Genomic DNA, 18,597 nt, shown 5'->3' on the forward strand with positions numbered 1-18,597 from the left:
TTGTTCAAACAAATATATTTCATGAAAATTGATATTGCATTTATTTCATTTCACAAAAATGAATTTAGTTAATCGTTCTAGCTTAAACGCGTTACCTTGACTTTTACATTATATTAACACTATAAGTGATGAATTATATACCTAATACCTAATTACAATTTTTCACACAAACATACTAACCAGTAGAAATCAGCATGGTTCGATATTGATTTTTACCATTGACCAACATATTTTTATCATTGCAATATTTCAAATTCCGTTTCGACAAATAATAAATGAATTCGTAACTGTTGGGAGCCCGCGGTTTATCGTAGCGTGTAATCTGCGAACTATATGAAACGTGGCGATCTGTTAGTTAAAATATCAAAATCTGTTCCATTCATTCGTTTTATTTTTGTTGTTTCGTTCATGACCAGAGCGACCGTTTCGCATCTGCCTTTATCTAGCTTTTATTTATTGAACGCTCAGTCGCTTTCGCGCTAAAATGATAGGAGAATGTGCATTTTGCGAAATGAAGGTGGAAATTTCTGTTTAACGGCTTTAATATTTTACTGCATCTTATTGCGATATCTGATATGGGAAATGGGAAGTCAATCGTATTTATTGATTGCACGCTGAAGAAATTATTATGTTGCTGTTACAAACAGCGATGTTTCTTAGTTGTAACTCTTTTGTACCTAATAGAGACACTTTTCCTTATTATTAGGTAGAAGGAATAATTTACTGCCTTTTTGTTCGTTATGAGGCATACAACATTTAATTTATTTTTGTATGGTAACTGTCATGTAACTGTGTACATGGCAGTTACTATGAAATGTAAGACTTTTCGATTGAAAATTTATAAATTTATCGAATCTGGATTTTATTTTTAAATTAGTAGACCTTTTATTGACATCTGTGTCAAATTTTACGATAATTGGTTGATTGGTGTAGTAGCAACGCTTCTATTTGCAAGCAAATAAAAGTTGTTTCTTCGATTGTTATAAATGTCTGAAATTATTCCAGAAATAAGTGACATTCAATTTTGTGCGCAAAATGAAATATTGGGAACCGAAACCTTTAGAACGTGTCGTTAAAGGCTTTTGGTGAAAGGTTAATATCAAGAGCAAGATTGTCTTTGATTGGCACAAATTGTTCAAAAAAGATCGAGACGAACCACATCGAATACGACCAAAACCATCTACTGACGAGCTACACCTCAATTAAATTAAAGAACTGGTGCCGCAAAATCGTGAACTGACTATTAGACTAAATTTATTGATTACTAAACTAAACCTTTCAGATATTGTCAGAATTTAAAATGGATCAATCAACACTAATTTAAAAATCGTTGTTGCACCATCACACACTGCAATCTTTCTTTGTGATGATTTCGCCAAAAATTTAATCAATATTGTTCCGCAACCATCATATTATTTAGCATTGCGTAGACATCGTTTTGACTTTACATAAAAGCCGAATCGAAAACTATTACGGAAGATCAATATGAAAATGTTTTGTAAAGTGGAAAAGGCATTGGCGTAGTTGCATTGCATCATCCGCGAGGGATTATTTTGAAGGGAATAAATTATATTATGAAGAATAGATTAAGAATTTAAAAGTTTTAGGTAAAATCTTACTCATATTTGTACATGCTAGTGCATTGCCCTACGTATGCTCATATTTTGAATTTATTGATTGTCTATCTTTAAATAAATTATATCTAATACTTTATTTTTTCTACCACTTACTATCTCAGATTGTATACCGTCATATTGCTTAATTATTATTCTATACTTATTATATTACTTGTGCTCTTGACTATGCGCAATATTTTGGCTACCAAAGATTGAATCTTCGACGACCTGGGCCACTGGCCCGCCAGGACTCTACGTGTTTCTTTGCGAGTAGTGCCATTCGCAAACCACATTTTTACAGCATTAATTTAGATTTATCATAAAATAATTCGTGAAAACTGCAGTGCCCTTAAATATATTATTAGTCAAAGAACCCGGTGGAGTGATGGTCAAGACTTGGACTTTTGGTAGATATAGTAAATATAAAAATATGAAGTATAATATGTAGAATATAAATTAGCAATGTATATAGAATGTAGGGTTTATACAAAAACCGATATTTTAGAAAACCGGTTTTCAAATTTTAAATTTCCCAGAAAAACGGTTTTAACCGGTTTTCGAATTTTATATAAAAAATAATTTTTTGCTCGAATTTCTGTATTAACAATAAAAAATGTCGGCAAATTTAGTGTGATTTAAAGCAGTTTTTGACCGAATTTATTTAATGTTCAATTTTATGAAAAGTAAACAAATATATTTTAATTATAATTAGTAGAACAAAGAAGTGTTGATGTGGAGTAAATGATTATTCGTTATTTATGTATCATTTTTACATATAGATTATGAATATTTTTATGATGGTGAAATAAAAAAGTTTGAACCAATAAAAATAATTCATATTAAAATAAAAAACTTAACTTTTAATTAAATAAAGAAAAAATAGATATATATTGATACATAATTGTTAACGCCAAGTTTAATTCTAAAAACAATTAAACAAAACCCCGAGTTTATTCTATTACGTACAATTTTAATTAATTAATTTATTAAAATATTAATTAATTTATTAATAAATTATTAATTATTTTTAGTTAAATGAAATATGATTGCTAAAAACTGAGCACGCCTATCGATTTGTTATTTAGAAGTGTCCTTTGTCTACTCACAACTGCAAATTTTCCGAAATAGAAAATATTTCTCACTTGCAACCGAACTAAAATGTGATATAATAATTCTGGAAATTTTGTTTTTTTTATTTGTGGCTTCTAGGGCTAAAAACTCATTTTTTAAATTTGAGTAAAGCAATTTACTCTTTCAATAACAAGTCGCATTGATCTAAATTAATATATCCATTGATATGATAATCTAAATTAATATATACATTAGACAAAAAATAACACAGAACCTTTCTGGGGTAGAACTGACTGATATGATTCCAAATTTTATCGAACCGGTATGATTCCAAGTCCCAAAACGATTGCTTCCATCTAGTATGTTTGTCTTTTTTTCATTTATACAATAAAACTGTTTTTCCCCGCTAAAACACTGGTTTTCGAATTTTATAATTTTCGTCAAAAAGCCGGTTTTCAAAGCCGGTTCTTGAAAACCGACAAACTAACCTAATAAAGTGTATCCTACATATAATATAAAAAACATGAGTAATAAATCGGTGATATGAATAGCAGTTTATTATATATGTATGTAGGAATCAATCATGGTAGATGTAATATATTACAGATATATGTTAGGTAAATGTATACATAAACAATTACATTTAAGCTAATTTAAGTTCGAATGTTTTATTGATTCAGATAAATTTTGACGATTTGTTTCACGAAATAGAAAACATGTGGATTTTATTGTATCATTAGTACCAAACACAGAATAGAATACGACTGATATGATTATGAATGTTGCCGAAAGCCTTCTCGATTCATTTTCTTTTTTTTATTCCCATATCCCCCCTGCACATCGAATGAACAGTTTTATTGACAAGCTGTTTTTACGACATTTCGATATACATACATTCGATATACAGTACGACGCATTTATGATCTGAGAAAAAAACATTTTTGTTTCGACAGATTGCAAATATTTAGAATCAAGCATTCCAATTAATGTTCTTTAAATCATACGTAGATATACAACTTACAGTCTTACTTAACCTGCAAATATTATTTTGGCGTATCAGTATAGAAAATCAAAGGAACTAAAATTTATCATTAGCTTTTGCTATAAGTTGAAATATTTGAGAGATTATTTGTAATTATGAAATAATACTATTTGATCTTTACTCGGTACAATTAACTCTAGATATTTTTATATTCACTTAATCGTAGTAACTATCAAATACAACATTAACTGATCAAATTTAAGATCATTTAGTTATCGACTACTGTTATAAACTATTTTGAAAAATTACCCAACCAAATCGCCAATTGAGTTGAATTTTCGAGAAAAATCCATGAATCTATTCTAATAATTGTTCAGAAGGATGTTTGCTCTAGAACCAGATATTATTAATTTATTTGAAAGATATCAATTGGAAATCTTATTGATAGGTTTCAAGTATACAAAAACATAGTTTCTAAATAAACAGTTGAAAATTTTATCGTGATAATTTAAAGGTGTGCTGATTTCCAACACCTACTTGTTAAAACGATTACATATTTATGTATTTTTTATCCAAGGCAAAATGCCACTTACACCTAGTTGTTTAATTTGTTAAACCTGAAGAATTATAAGTGTAGTTTCAACAGAGCGTAGCTTAGAGAAAAAGGTCCACCACTGATATATCAAGAACAGGTAAAGTTAATAATTTTTAACAAGAATATTTGAAAATAGAGGGAGAAAGATGTATAACCAGCCGACATGTTGATTATTATGACGTTGTTTACTAAACTTGCACCGTTGTTTGATTTATAAGACCTTTATATAAGTTTTTTTAGGTAAACACCTATTTACGTTATTTAATTGTTGTATAATATATTGATAATTTTTAGTTAGATACCACAGTTTTTTTTATATAATCTTTATAAAAGCTTACATGTAGGTAGGGTAAAGAAACCAACTAAACCTTTACCCTTGCAAAGGTGTGAAGAATATAAATTAGTAAATACAATTATATAAATTATATACTCCAACTATCCCGATGATTTTTTCTGACGCAGTACCAGATCAAGGTTATATTCAGTGTTATTTCTGTAAATATGTATCTATTGAATTTTTATTTTGCATTATTTTAATATGGCAGCTATTTATTATTTCGTAAAATCCCTCGAAAATTAAATTGAATTTGTTTGCTCCCTGGCCGTCCCATTTTACCCCGCCAATGGGGTGAAAAGAACCATATGCAAATTTAAGAAAAATACCAAATAAACAAATTTGTACAATTTAGATTTAGCTGTAAATTCCACTGGTCATAATCAGATAGTAGTTAGTTTCATATGTGTCATTTGTTGTGATATAATTGGTTTAAAACAAATTTGATCTTTGCTCTGCTTTATAACATATTCTATTGTAAATTAAGCAAAATAAAACTTACTTTCTTCTGTATTGAAAAAATAATTTTTCCAAAAAAAAAATCTTTCATAAATTTATCTCACGTTTTATACGTGTTTGTTATATCTTCAATATTAAAATCCTTTATAATTTAAAGTGGTATCAAAAACAATATCTCTTAATCGTGAATAATCTTTAAAAATATTACTACGCTATAGTTCGTGATAATGAGAGTATGAAATTCATATCAAAGAGCACTTTGTGTATGGCAGCTCTGAACCCGAAGCTATTTGCATTATCGATATCAAAGTTTATAAGGTGAACCGTCTTTCCCTTTTCGTTGCTCGATCAAGTGCATGCGCGCATTCTAAGGTAAACATCTATTTCCAACAGGAAAATATTACTCGGGAGAGGCTTTTTGTTTTATACAAGATATTACATGACAAAGTGTCCGAGAAATACGAGATAATACAATTTTATTTACCTATCTACTATATATTTTTATACAATATTTGCTTACAAGTTTAATACTGTGGTTAACTTACCTGATAATATTAATTACATTGTATGAGAAGAAATTATAATTATCTTGTATTAGAAGAATTGGTATGCAGTAAATTTTTAAATAAAGCAATTTTCAAGTAGTTGATATAATATTAAATAAAGATTTTGCATCTTCGTATTAATCGTTTACATCTGCCAAAGCAGGTAAAAAGTGTTAAAAGTTCTCAAATTTGCAAAATATTTATTATACTTTCTATCCATGCGTCGATATCCCTTATTACTTTCATACATATGCCAATGAACACTCCAATATATAAATATAATTCAAAAACATGTGTTCATGCAGTTTATATAATTCGTATATTTCCAAAAAGGCCATAATTCATGCTAAAACCCATAAGAATTATGAAAATGAATTATGACATTTCGACTTTCTTTTATAATATAATTATCCACCAAAATTACTGAATTATTTATCAAATCATAGCAGCGATGCACAATATATATATATATATATATATATATATATATATATATATGGCTGTGTGTGTGCTGCATGTATGTATGTATATGTATATGTTTGATAAAATACCGTTTCAAGTTTTATCATTATTATATCGTAGCAAACGCTTTAGGATCGATTTTTTTTTTATTTTTTCAAAAAATAAAACAGAATTTACAATTTATCAGTTTAATTTTCTGCAGCCATTATCTAATGAGATATAAAGGATAAATAATGAAAAAACTTATCTAGGATCCGCTAAATGATTGAGTGGCGTCTATTTTAAATGGCGCCGCGACGGCGATGATAGTATATAAATTCATCTCGTGAATATAACTAGTAGTTTATTACGACACTATTAATCTACTAGTAGTTATTAATGGGTTTATTAGTAGTTGATTTTTTTAAACTAATTTAAAAAGTTAATAAATTCAAACATTATGTAACGCGTTCATTAAGAAACTTTATCCTTAAGAAGATTCAGAAACTAAAGCAAAGTATGATTTGCTTTCCACTTGAATAAGCTGTTTATGATTTTATTTTTTAGATTAAAATATAAAAGTTATACTTTTATATTATAAAAATACTTTATTAGAATTATTATTAAAAAATAATACTGTCATAATAAAATGTGTGAAAATGAAAACAACACGCACAATGGGTTCATACCGATATTTTCACAGAAATTCCATTTGCTGTCGAATACAACTGATACATTTGCTGATTAAATTTTATTAATTAAATATATTTTAATTTATTGTTGAATAAGTTTAATGACATTTTTCATTAATACACAATGTTTTGAAAAACATGGTTTCGAAAAACAAAATCAGGAACATGAAATTGAACATGAAAAGAGAAATATGACTAATGAAATTGTTGGTATCAATCTTTAATCTCGTTCAATAAAATGTTTTACTCTAAATTTATTGAATAAATTTGCTATCGTTAATTATATTAAACATAGTTATTCTTACTGCGAAAAAAATAGATTAAATAAAATATGGCCCCTCCTTTGAATCATTGGCTAGAGCAAGGGTCCAAACTCGCTTAGAGCAATCTGGGGTCAAGCACCATTAACATCGGTTTTCACTTGGAAATATAGATTGCAACATGTTTACATGTAAAAACAAATTCATCATAATTGCATCAGTGAGTGTCGAACAAATTAAAGTATCTTGAATTAAACTTGAGATTCCTTTTTCATAGTCATATGTAAATATACTCTAACTTCAGGTAATAAAACTAGAGTCGGCGATAACCCAATGCAATCAACGTCGTGCCGAATTGGCTTCATCCCTTTATTTTCGTCGTGTATTTCGATTAAAATCAAGATTCCTGATGAAAACGCGAATGTTATTAGCAGATCCTCTTATCTTTTCTAGTAGAATTTAATAGCCGAACAAGCAGCGTTCGTCTTAATGGTCGTCATCAAGTTGATCCAAAGACGTAACGCAAAATGCCCAAAACTATAACCGGCGGGGAGTTTGGATCTTCGTCGGATCTCCACAGGGTTATAACCGTATTATTAACTTTATATGGCAGTCGCTCGTAAAATTGAGGTGGAGAGGAGCGGAAGACATTTATTAAATACATGAATTATGAACTGAAATTGTTATGAGTCTATAAACATTATGACGTATCCGGCATAAACGCTATTACCGCTATTTCGATGTCAAGCGATGCGCTTAATGAAACCTTTATGTAAATTGAAAAACAAAAAGTTCCAAGAATATAATAGGGTGATTCAAGATCGATACAGCTATATTAATAAATTTATGCTTCATAGATATTTCCGATAATTTAATATTGCGCATTCCAATAACTGAGTACATCATGAAAACGATATCAAAATAAATATATTTTCAATTGCATATATTGATTTCTATGCTTATACAAGTTCTTACATAACTCTATTTTTAAATTGCTTTTCTTAAAACATTTCCATTATTAGTGTTATTCACTTTTGAAACAAATTAATAACAAATGAACAAATTGAATCGAAAATTTAAATTTGCTAAAGGAGAGCGCAATTTATTCTTCACATTCAATTTATAATAAATTTTAAAATTTTATTTTTGATATGAATTTCCATATCTTGCCAAAATCTAATTTATTATTTAAGAGTGTAATTGACATTCAATTTAATCAAATTTAATAATTAATCAAAAAAGAGTAATTTGAATAATATTTGATTTTGATTTTTATACTCAGGTATTTCAACTGAAGATTATTTTTATTATTATTTGAATAGATAACTTTCAAATTGTTAAGTCAACATTTGTGGATCTATCTGCAGACTCGACACAATGGATTATCCAATATATTTATATATACTATGCGTTTGGATTATTTGTATATCCTTTATCAAAATTCGTAGATAGTTAAAAATATTGATATAGATATTCAGTATTAATCACCCATGTTTGTCGAACCTTCCAAATTGGCGACAGCTTTTAAAAGCTCAGCAATTCAATTAGTGCTAATTCGCCCGTTGGCGGAATTTTAATTCCCGCCACAAATCTCACTGTTTATATTTTGGAAATTTTAATCAAAATTATGGCATCCGTTTGCTGTTAAAACGCATTTAATTAGCGCTAACATTTTTGCTAGCGAGCGCCGCAAATAAAGTGGATTGCATTTGGAATTAATTTTACTTGGTGGCGTGTCGTGCGGTGGAGAGCGCGCCATGAAACGATTGATGCAAACATAATGTATAAATCCACATATCAGCCATACCGACGGATATACACGTTCTGTACACAATATCAACCGAAAATATTGTTTAAATATAAATAAACACTTTAATGCGTTTCGACGGGCATTCGGCTACGAAAATAATCACTCAATAATCAGTATCAAAACAATCAGTTGTTTGTTCCAGGTATCATGTTGTTTTGATGCCCCGAGGTTTATGTCCAAGACAATTAGTTTAATTCTCCAGAGAATTGCCGAACATCAGACTGTATCACTTGTACTAGGTGGACACTGCCCACTCGAAGTTTCAAAACTGTCAAATTTAATTGCACACTCACACATACACACATACACACACATATATATATATATTAGGTTGTCAAATATCTCCCTTCCGCTTTTTTGCTCTTGGTTTATAATACAAAAAGGCGGAAGGGAGATATTTGACAACCTATTATATATATATATATATATATATATATATATATATATATGTATATATATATATATATATATTGAATGGTAGAGTCTTGGATTTGTGTATATTTTGTAGAGTTTCGAACAAGAATCCAAAAATAATACAAAATAAAAAACAAGAAAAGTTTTTAAAAAAACAATTTCTTTATTTAATTATTTGTTTATTGTCGACGTTTCGGAACTAGGTACGTTCCATCTTCAGGACATCTGTCAAGAAACATGATCTTGATGAGATTTTAGCAAACAATATGTTTAGGAAAAGAAAATAGATTTTTCTGAAATAATGAATTAAATTGTAAAAAATATAATAATGTACAGAAATATGATAATATGTTCAAAATAAAAATGATAAAAATAAATGAGTGGATTATCAGAACAGGATATTAAACATAATAGAAATTTTTTTGAAAGTTATGGAAATTTTTTAAGAAAAGGTTAATGACAAAGTTGAATTAATTACCTGTATGTTTGAATATTTGTTAGCACTTTTTCACTAAACAAGCTTTTTTAACAAAAATGATTTTGTGAGTTAATTTTCCGCCGAATAATTAGATTTTGTAAATCAAAATTACTAAAAATTTGTCTTTTTTAAAATTATTATTTGAAAACACAAATAATATTGTTCTCTGGATGTTGTTCGATTGGTTTTCGAAAATTAACTAAATGAAACTGGTGTGCCTTTTGTAACACGTGTAAACACTTGAACGAGAGATGTGAGATTGTATGTGTGTGTTTTTATATGTCAGGGTGTGAATACTTAAATTGTTGATCTTAAAAGGAAGTCGATATTAATTGTTTGTCAAAAAGTGTAAAAAATTTAAATATGAATCATGTAATAGGTTGTGATCTGATCTAATGTTGACACTGTTAGAAACATTTATGAGGATGAGACAACTCTCCGCGAATAACCTTCTAAAGATGCAACTTTCGTGATATAAAATCTTTGGAGTGAAATTAAATGAATGGGCGTTTTCTATAGAGTGTTGTACTAGGGTACTTTTGAAATTTTTTTGTTTATGGTGGACCACACTTAGTTCATGTTGTCTCATTCTCTTGTGTACATATTGGGAGGTTTGTCCAATATATTGAAAAGCACAGTCATTACAAGAAACAGAATATACTACATTAGTATTGAGATTGGATGGGGTGGGGGATTTAATGTTCGTAAAGAATTGGTTGAAGGAGTGTAAGGATGAGCCTGATACTAAAATGTTTTCTTCTAACAAAATTTTGGCAAAATAATAATATAAATCTTCAACGTATGGTATGCTGCAGTAAATAAGATTGGTGTTTTTGATGTTAGTACTGGTATTGGGAGAATTAATTTGTGTTTTTAAGAAAGTTCGTCTTTTTTGAATAACTGAATGAATGAGATTTTTTGGGTAACCATTTTCAATTAGAGTTATTTTTACTAGGGATAAATTTTGTGGATGGAAAGTTTGGTGAGACAACAAAATAGCATGGTCTGTAAGGGAAATAATAGTGTTTATCTTATAGTTTCTGGGACAGTATGAGGAATAGTGTAAGTATCTACCCGACCATGTCGTTTTTCTATACCAATTTGTTCGAACAAAGTTATTAGTGTTGTAAAAATAACTCTAATTGAAAATGGTTACCCAAAAAATCTCATTCATTCAGTTATTCAAAAAAGACGAACTTTCTTAAAAACACAAATTAATTCTCCCAATACCAGTACTAACATCAAAAACACCAATCTTATTTACTGCAGCATACCATACGTTGAAGATTTATATTATTATTTTGCCAAAATTTTGTTAGAAGAAAACATTTTAGTATCAGGCTCATCCTTACACTCCTTCAACCAATTCTTTACGAACATTAAATCCCCCACCCCATCCAATCTCAATACTAATGTAGTATATTCTGTTTCTTGTAATGACTGTGCTTTTCAATATATTGGACAAACCTCCCAATATGTACACAAGAGAATGAGACAACATGAACTAAGTGTGGTCCACCATAAACAAAAAAATTTCAAAAGTACCCTAGTACAACACTCTATAGAAAACGCCCATTCATTTAATTTCACTCCAAAGATTTTATATCACGAAAGTTGCATCTTTAGAAGGTTATTCGCGGAGAGTTGTCTCATCCTCATAAATGTTTCCAACAGTGTCAACATTAGATCAGATCACAACCTATTACATGATTCATATTTAAATTTTTTACACTTTTTGACAAACAATTAATATCGACTTCCTTTTAAGATCAACAATTTAAGTATTCACACCCTGACATATAAAAACACACACATACAATCTCACATCTCTCGTTCAAGTGTTTACACGTGTTACAAAAGGCACACCAGTTTCATTTAGTTAATTTTCGAAAACCAATCGAACAACATCCAGAGAACAATATTATTTGTGTTTTCAAATAATAATTTTAAAAAAGACAAATTTTTTAGTAATTTTGATTTACAAAATCTAATTATTCGGCGGAAAATTAACTCACAAAATCATTTTTGTTAAAAAAGCTTGTTTAGTGAAAAAGTGCTAACAAATATTCAAACATACAGGTAATTAATTCAACTTTGTCATTAACCTTTTCTTAAAAAATTTCCATAACTTTCAAAAAAATTTCTATTATGTTTAATATCCTGTTCTGATAATCCACTCATTTATTTTTATCATTTTTATTTTGAACATATTATCATATTTCTGTACATTATTATATTTTTTACAATTTAATTCATTATTTCAGAAAAATCTATTTTCTTTTCCTAAACATATTGTTTGCTAAAATCTCATCAAGATCATGTTTCTTGACAGATGTCCTGAAGATGGAACGTACCTAGTTCCGAAACGTCGACAATAAACAAATAATTAAATAAAGAAATTGTTTTTTTAAAAACTTTTCTTGTTTTTTATTTTGTATTATTTTTGGATTCTTGTTCGAAACTCTACAAAATATATATATATATATATATATATATATATATATATATGCATATATATTGTATATATACACTAGCTAACCCGTTCAACTATATAGTATTAAAATTAAATGATTGTGAATGTTGAAATTTTTGCCGGATATTTGTATAGTTTCTAGTTATTGTATCTTCAGATTTTAATATTTAATTTCTACATTTTTAGAATAGAACGGTATGTGTTTTTGATTTAAACATCATAAAAGACTCCAAAGATCCAAATTAAAGGAAATTTATCCGAAATTTGAAAAAATAGGTAAGTAAGACAACCCTTAAATAAAAGTAAGCTTTTTGAAACTAAATCTAATCAAAATTCAGTAAAAACCATTTATTCGCTAAAAGCGGAATGAGAACTTATTCGATTAATAAAAAGTAATATTACCAAGTAGGATTTTGTTTTAGGAGAATGAAAATTTAGGACCTTATATGTTTTTTAATTCCGAATAAAATTTTAAAATGTGCTCCAAAAAATAAAAATTATCTTAAGGGTGGCCAACCCTTACCTTTTAGGCATATGAAAAATAGATATTGGTTCATTGTCAGTCTTACTAAAAGCGATTTTAAATGAGGCAAAATTGGACAGATGACAACCTTCAGAAAAATAGAAAAAGAACATATTTTTATAATTGGGAGTTAACTGGAAATTTTACAGAAAATAGCTTGATTCATTTAGTTTAGACCGTAATACTGAATTACTGAAAGTCAAATTGGATTTAATTATACTACATTAAACTCTGCATACTTTTTTGCACAGTCATGCTGAAAAAAGCAACAAAAACATCACTACAAAGACATTAATACAAATAGTATGACATCAGGTTGCACTGCAACGCGTGCTTTGAGCCCGGAACCTTGTTGTTGCAATGCTGGTTGTTGCGTGGGATATTCCACTATACTGAATATCATATAAAGAGATGTAAATTTGCGGTTATCTTATACTATATTAAAAGTAAAACTGATGAGATTTCTTTCTAAATTAATTGGTATTATTTTTGTTAATATAAAAACGAGAGATCTAACTACTTTTTGGTAAACCTAACTTCAAATGTTGTGTTGATTTCTAAAATATATAGATTAAAATAATCTGAATTTTTACTCAATATTTTCATAAGAATATCTCTTACCTAATGATAAGAATTTGAAACATTGATTTTCAGAACTTGTCTTTCCCATGCTATTTTTCATTTGTGAAAACGTACCCGTTGAGTTTTTTTTCTATTAGACCATGATATAGGATTCCGTGCGCCGTCGGCGGTTTGCACAGCGTTTCCTCGGCGGCACATGTGACCGAATTTCGCGGCGAAAACTGCGTGCGATACAATAACGCCCGCGAACAGAGTCGGAACTGTTGTACGTGCCCGAACTAGCAAATTGTTGAAAATGTTGAGTTCTGTCAAAATTGAATAGACACGATGCGAAGTCTTTACTTTTACTAACCACGTTCTCACAATATTCGAATATATTGAACTCTATCTATAAGATTCGTTTGGAAAATCGAATATTCACAATCGAATCTTTCCTTTTGACGTCGATGGATATTAAAATATATGGTCAGTGTTTGGTTTAGGGTAAGTTAACCCAAAAGATTTTAAATGATAATTCTACGTAGTACTGCGAACGAATTATTTAAAATTCGCCACTTGTGATATTGCATTTCATTCATAGTGCAGTAAACGGAGCGTTTTAGGTCTGAATTTTTTTACTGTGCTCCGAATTGAATGAAATTTTGGAATTAGGTTTAACTTACCCTTAAGTTCAAAAGTGAAAACAATTCGGGTTGCGCCATCATCCCCCGGGTGGATGACACCCCCTCTCCATTGTGTAATTACATTTTTTCAAAATAACGTCGGAAATCGATAGAAGAACAAATTATAAGAAAAAAATGTTTTTTATAGTTTTTTAAAAAAACTAATACTTTTCAAGTTAATGGTCACTAAAGATTCATATATTTTTGGCGTTTTTCTTCGTTTCTTTGCAAATATATCCTAAAATATACATTTTAACGAGATTCACTACTTTAGTACAAACTATTTTCAGAAAACTCACGATTTTATAAAAACTTTTTTTTCCATTTTTTAAAAAAATCGAAATTATTTTCATTATATTTCAAAAAGAATAAAAGATACGTATAAAAGCATATAGATAAAAATCAAAGGAATATTTCTGGCTTATTTTTGTTTTTAATTATTTTTCTTTAACACAAAAATTGACAGAGTTATGAATGTTTAAAGACTGCGCGGCCGCACAATTTGGAAAAAAAAGTTTTTATAAAATCGTGAGTTTTCTGAAAATAGTTTGTACTAAAGTAGTGAATCTGCTAGAATCCATCAAGATGTCTATAATGAAGTGAATTTTAGATGGAATGTGAATTACTTTAATTCTGGTGGAAATGGCGCTTATTAAACCACATGATTTAAAAAAGAAAAACTTCGTATATGCTTCTTATTTGCATGATAGCTCACTCATTTTACACGCAAAAAACTTGTAACAGCACTCATTTTAAGGCTTATGTTGAGCACTATAAAACCCAATTTCACCAAAATGCATAAAATGTAAAACCTCGACACTAGATGGCTTTAAATACAACAATTAAATCTTGAACAAAATAAAAAACGACTTTGCTCTTTCAAATCTTGCTTAACATTTTGCCTAGAACACTTTATGTAATACTGATTTATTAAGATTTTTATTGACATTATTTTGTTTATTACATGATTTTCGTTAAAATGTATATTTTAGGAGATATTTGCAAAAAAACGAAGAAAAACGCCAAAGATATATGAATCTTTAGTGACCATTAACTTGAAAAGTATTAGTGTTTTTAAAAAACTATAAGAGACATGTTTTTCTTATAATTAGTTCTTCTATCGATTTTCGACGTTATTTTGAAAAAAATGTAATTACACAATTGAAGGGGGTGTCATCCCCCCGGTGGGTGATGGCGCAACCCGAATTGTTTTCACTTTTGAACTTAAGGGTAAGATGAACCTAATTCCAAAATTTCATTCAATTCGGAGCACAGTAAAAAAAATTCAGAGGTTATACCCTTTTTTCCTCTCCGTTTACTGCACTATCAACTAAATATTTTATTGTAGCTAAACTATGGACACAATTCTATATTAACGTGACTATGATCTAACACCATTAGGAGAAAAAAGTTTTTACGCTCTGACATTTCTATTTTGTCTCAATATTACCTACTCGTAATTACAACATTTAAAATGCTCAATTATTTATTTTAGTTTCTGAAGTTTTTTGATATTTGTACTTGCTAATATATTACATTTTTCAATGTGGCAATTTCATTTTTAAGGTTTTGTATTAATTTTTGAGAAAACATTATGGAAATTTTAAGGGACTACATTTCATTCAGAGCAATACTCAACGAAGAATATTTTCTATACTGCTGATATTCTCTTTTTGTGTCACTACTTTTGATAGAAATCCAAACATTTACATATCATTCCCTAATTATTTTTCAAAAAGCAATTGTTAATCAACTAGCATATTTCTAATTAAAAAGATATCACATTGAGCTTTGAGTATTGTTAGAGCTCTTTCAGTTACTGAGGGACAGAACCATTCCTTTTGGTGTTTTCATATTAAACATAACATGGTTTTATTTCTATTATATCTTTCGGATAGTTATAATAGAAATATAATATATTTAAAGTTTTATAACTATCCAAGACGAGCTTGAACTTAAACATCACTCGCATCAGCATTATTTGTTATAATAACCCTCCTGTATCAATTACTAATTTTTATAGAATTTATATACATGTCTGATATACATATTCTTCTTGGTCAGTTTAATGGCAACCTATATGCATATCTGTAGCAATAAATACTACTAAGCAATTTGTCTTACCTATAAAAATATTTTTGATTTCAATTATCTTAAAGATATATAGCAAATATGAATAATAAAATATAAACTTACGTTTCTTTAACAGCCCGCCATTTTTTCATAGTTGATTTGTTTTTTTACTGTAATTATTTACGAGTGACAATGTATCATCGTTTTGATTTTCAATAAATCTAGATTTCGATGTCCATATCAACTTATTTTGAATGATCACATCAATGACTAATGACGAATCAGTATTCGTGGTGTAATGTATTTACGTCCAAATTTTGCTGAGTTACTTCCTAGTCGCGCCTAAAAAAAGTTTTGACTCCAAAATTTGGTTCAAGTGGAAATACTGTGTCTAATTTAACCTAATAGAAAATTAATCCTTAACACCAAACTTCCAGATTTTCTATTGCTTCTGAGATATTGTGAACCAAATTGCATAATATATGTTTCTATGCAAAACATATAGCAAGAAAATTTTGCATAATTTCAAACAGAAATATTATCATTTGTCGCAGTCGTATCTTATATGTTGTAGCATAGACATTTTTATCCTACTATTTTATATGTTTTATTTTCGTTTTGCTATCGAAAGAGTTTAATCAGTACGAAGAGCGAATGAAACTTAGACAGAACTACTACTCTAAGGCATCGTAGTCTAGTTTACAAGAACAACTTTCTCAAAGATAAAAGCAAATTATCAGAAAAAAACTCTGAGGATTATGTTCGTTATTTTTAGAATTATAAAGTTGTCTTTTTCACTGCGAAATAACTGACACTGTTGCATACAGATTGCAACATGACACACACAACACAAATAAAATAGTAAAAATATAAATATTGAATTACATTTTATTCGAATATTATTGTTTAATTTATTTTAAAGAAAAAAAAATCATATTATTTTTTTGCGAGCAATGATAAAAAAAAATGTTTATTTTGAATTAACTTTTATTTAGCATTTTTGTGCTATGACAAACATTATTTTAAATTATTATTATCATTATTTAGCTTAAACATTTGCGGCTAATTATCTAATACCTACATTAATATTTAGTTAACATTTTTTATATATAGCGTAGGGCGCGGTATAAATGTCCAATTTGACTTTGAGAAATTATTTTGTGAAAATAAACCAATTACATGACAAAAAATACCACATATCAAACCAACTATATGACTATGTTGAGTAAAACTTTCAGCTAATTCATGATTGTAAGATTTTGTTATTCTCTATTTTTTAAAAATTGTCACCTGGTACATTTTACCCCATATGCAGGGTAAACTGGGACAGCCAGATGGGACAGAGATTTAATGTTTTATTTTTAATTTATCATGATTAATAGTTACAACATTCAACCTATGCAAAATGTAAATTTTATGGACACATTTTTTACAAAGATAACACTGTATATAACTTTGATCTGGTTTTTTGTCAGAAATATTTATAAAAGAGGCGGATAATTCAATGTACTTCTTGTTAAATGGATTTTTTAAACTGAGTTTTCATTTTTATTTACTATTTTTTATTGTTTATGCCTTTGTCAGAGTGAAGGCTGAAATGGTTCCTTTTACCCCACCCACATGTATGATATTATAGGCGTTATATAAAAACATGTGTTGAGTCCAAGTTAGAATTAATACTACATCTTATAAAAAAAAAAACTAAAAAATAATAAGAACACCTTTGTTATGGATTTTACAACATTGCTACTACATCTATCTCCTGATAGCAACGTCGTAAGAATCGAGGTGATGGCTGGTTATACATATTTTGCCCTCTACTTTCAAATATTGTTCAAAAATTCCTAACTTCACTTGTTTTTTAGATATCAGTCATGGTCCTTTAAGCCTCGCTTTACTCTATTCATTACATGAATACCTTGCAGGAAATATAAAAACATTGTTTTGCTTTTCCACATAAATTTAATACAGCTTTTTGTGTTTCTGCTGCTTTTATTAAAACAACAGTTGAAATATGCTATTGACATACACATATATTAATGAAATGAAATGAATTTATTAATAATCCCAATATGTATTCGAAACCAACTCTTTAAAGTATCATTTTATCAAATTCCTCTAAGTTTCCCTGCATTCTGTTTTGAAATAATTGTTTACAATGTTACATTTAATTAGGTTTTGAAATATTTGTGGATATATTTTAATTAAAATGCGAATATAAATTATTATTAAATAAATAAAGCTAATTGATATAATTTGAAAATAATTAAAATATTGATTTTCAGTTAATTCTGAATAATTTGCATTCAAGAATTTTCAGAATGTTCATATTCACTGGAAATTATTTTTAATTAGTGAGAATCATTATTTTGATAAATAATTGCATCATTTCAAATGCTTGTGCTATGCTCTCGATGATTTGAAATATTTATCTATTAATATATTTAATACACGTAAAATTTGGAAATGCACCACTTGATTATGTTACAAATATCTATCACTAATATATCATTTTTCTATTGCATTCGAATGCAATTATATTATGAAATATGTACGTGGTGTCTGTTAAAGTCTGTGTATAGTTCTG

This window comes from Ctenocephalides felis, unplaced genomic scaffold, assembly GCF_003426905.1.
Source record: "Ctenocephalides felis isolate EL2017-DRISC unplaced genomic scaffold, ASM342690v1 CF-g0.4_SCAFFOLD_01886, whole genome shotgun sequence".
NCBI classification, from domain to species: Eukaryota; Metazoa; Arthropoda; class Insecta; order Siphonaptera; family Pulicidae; genus Ctenocephalides; species Ctenocephalides felis.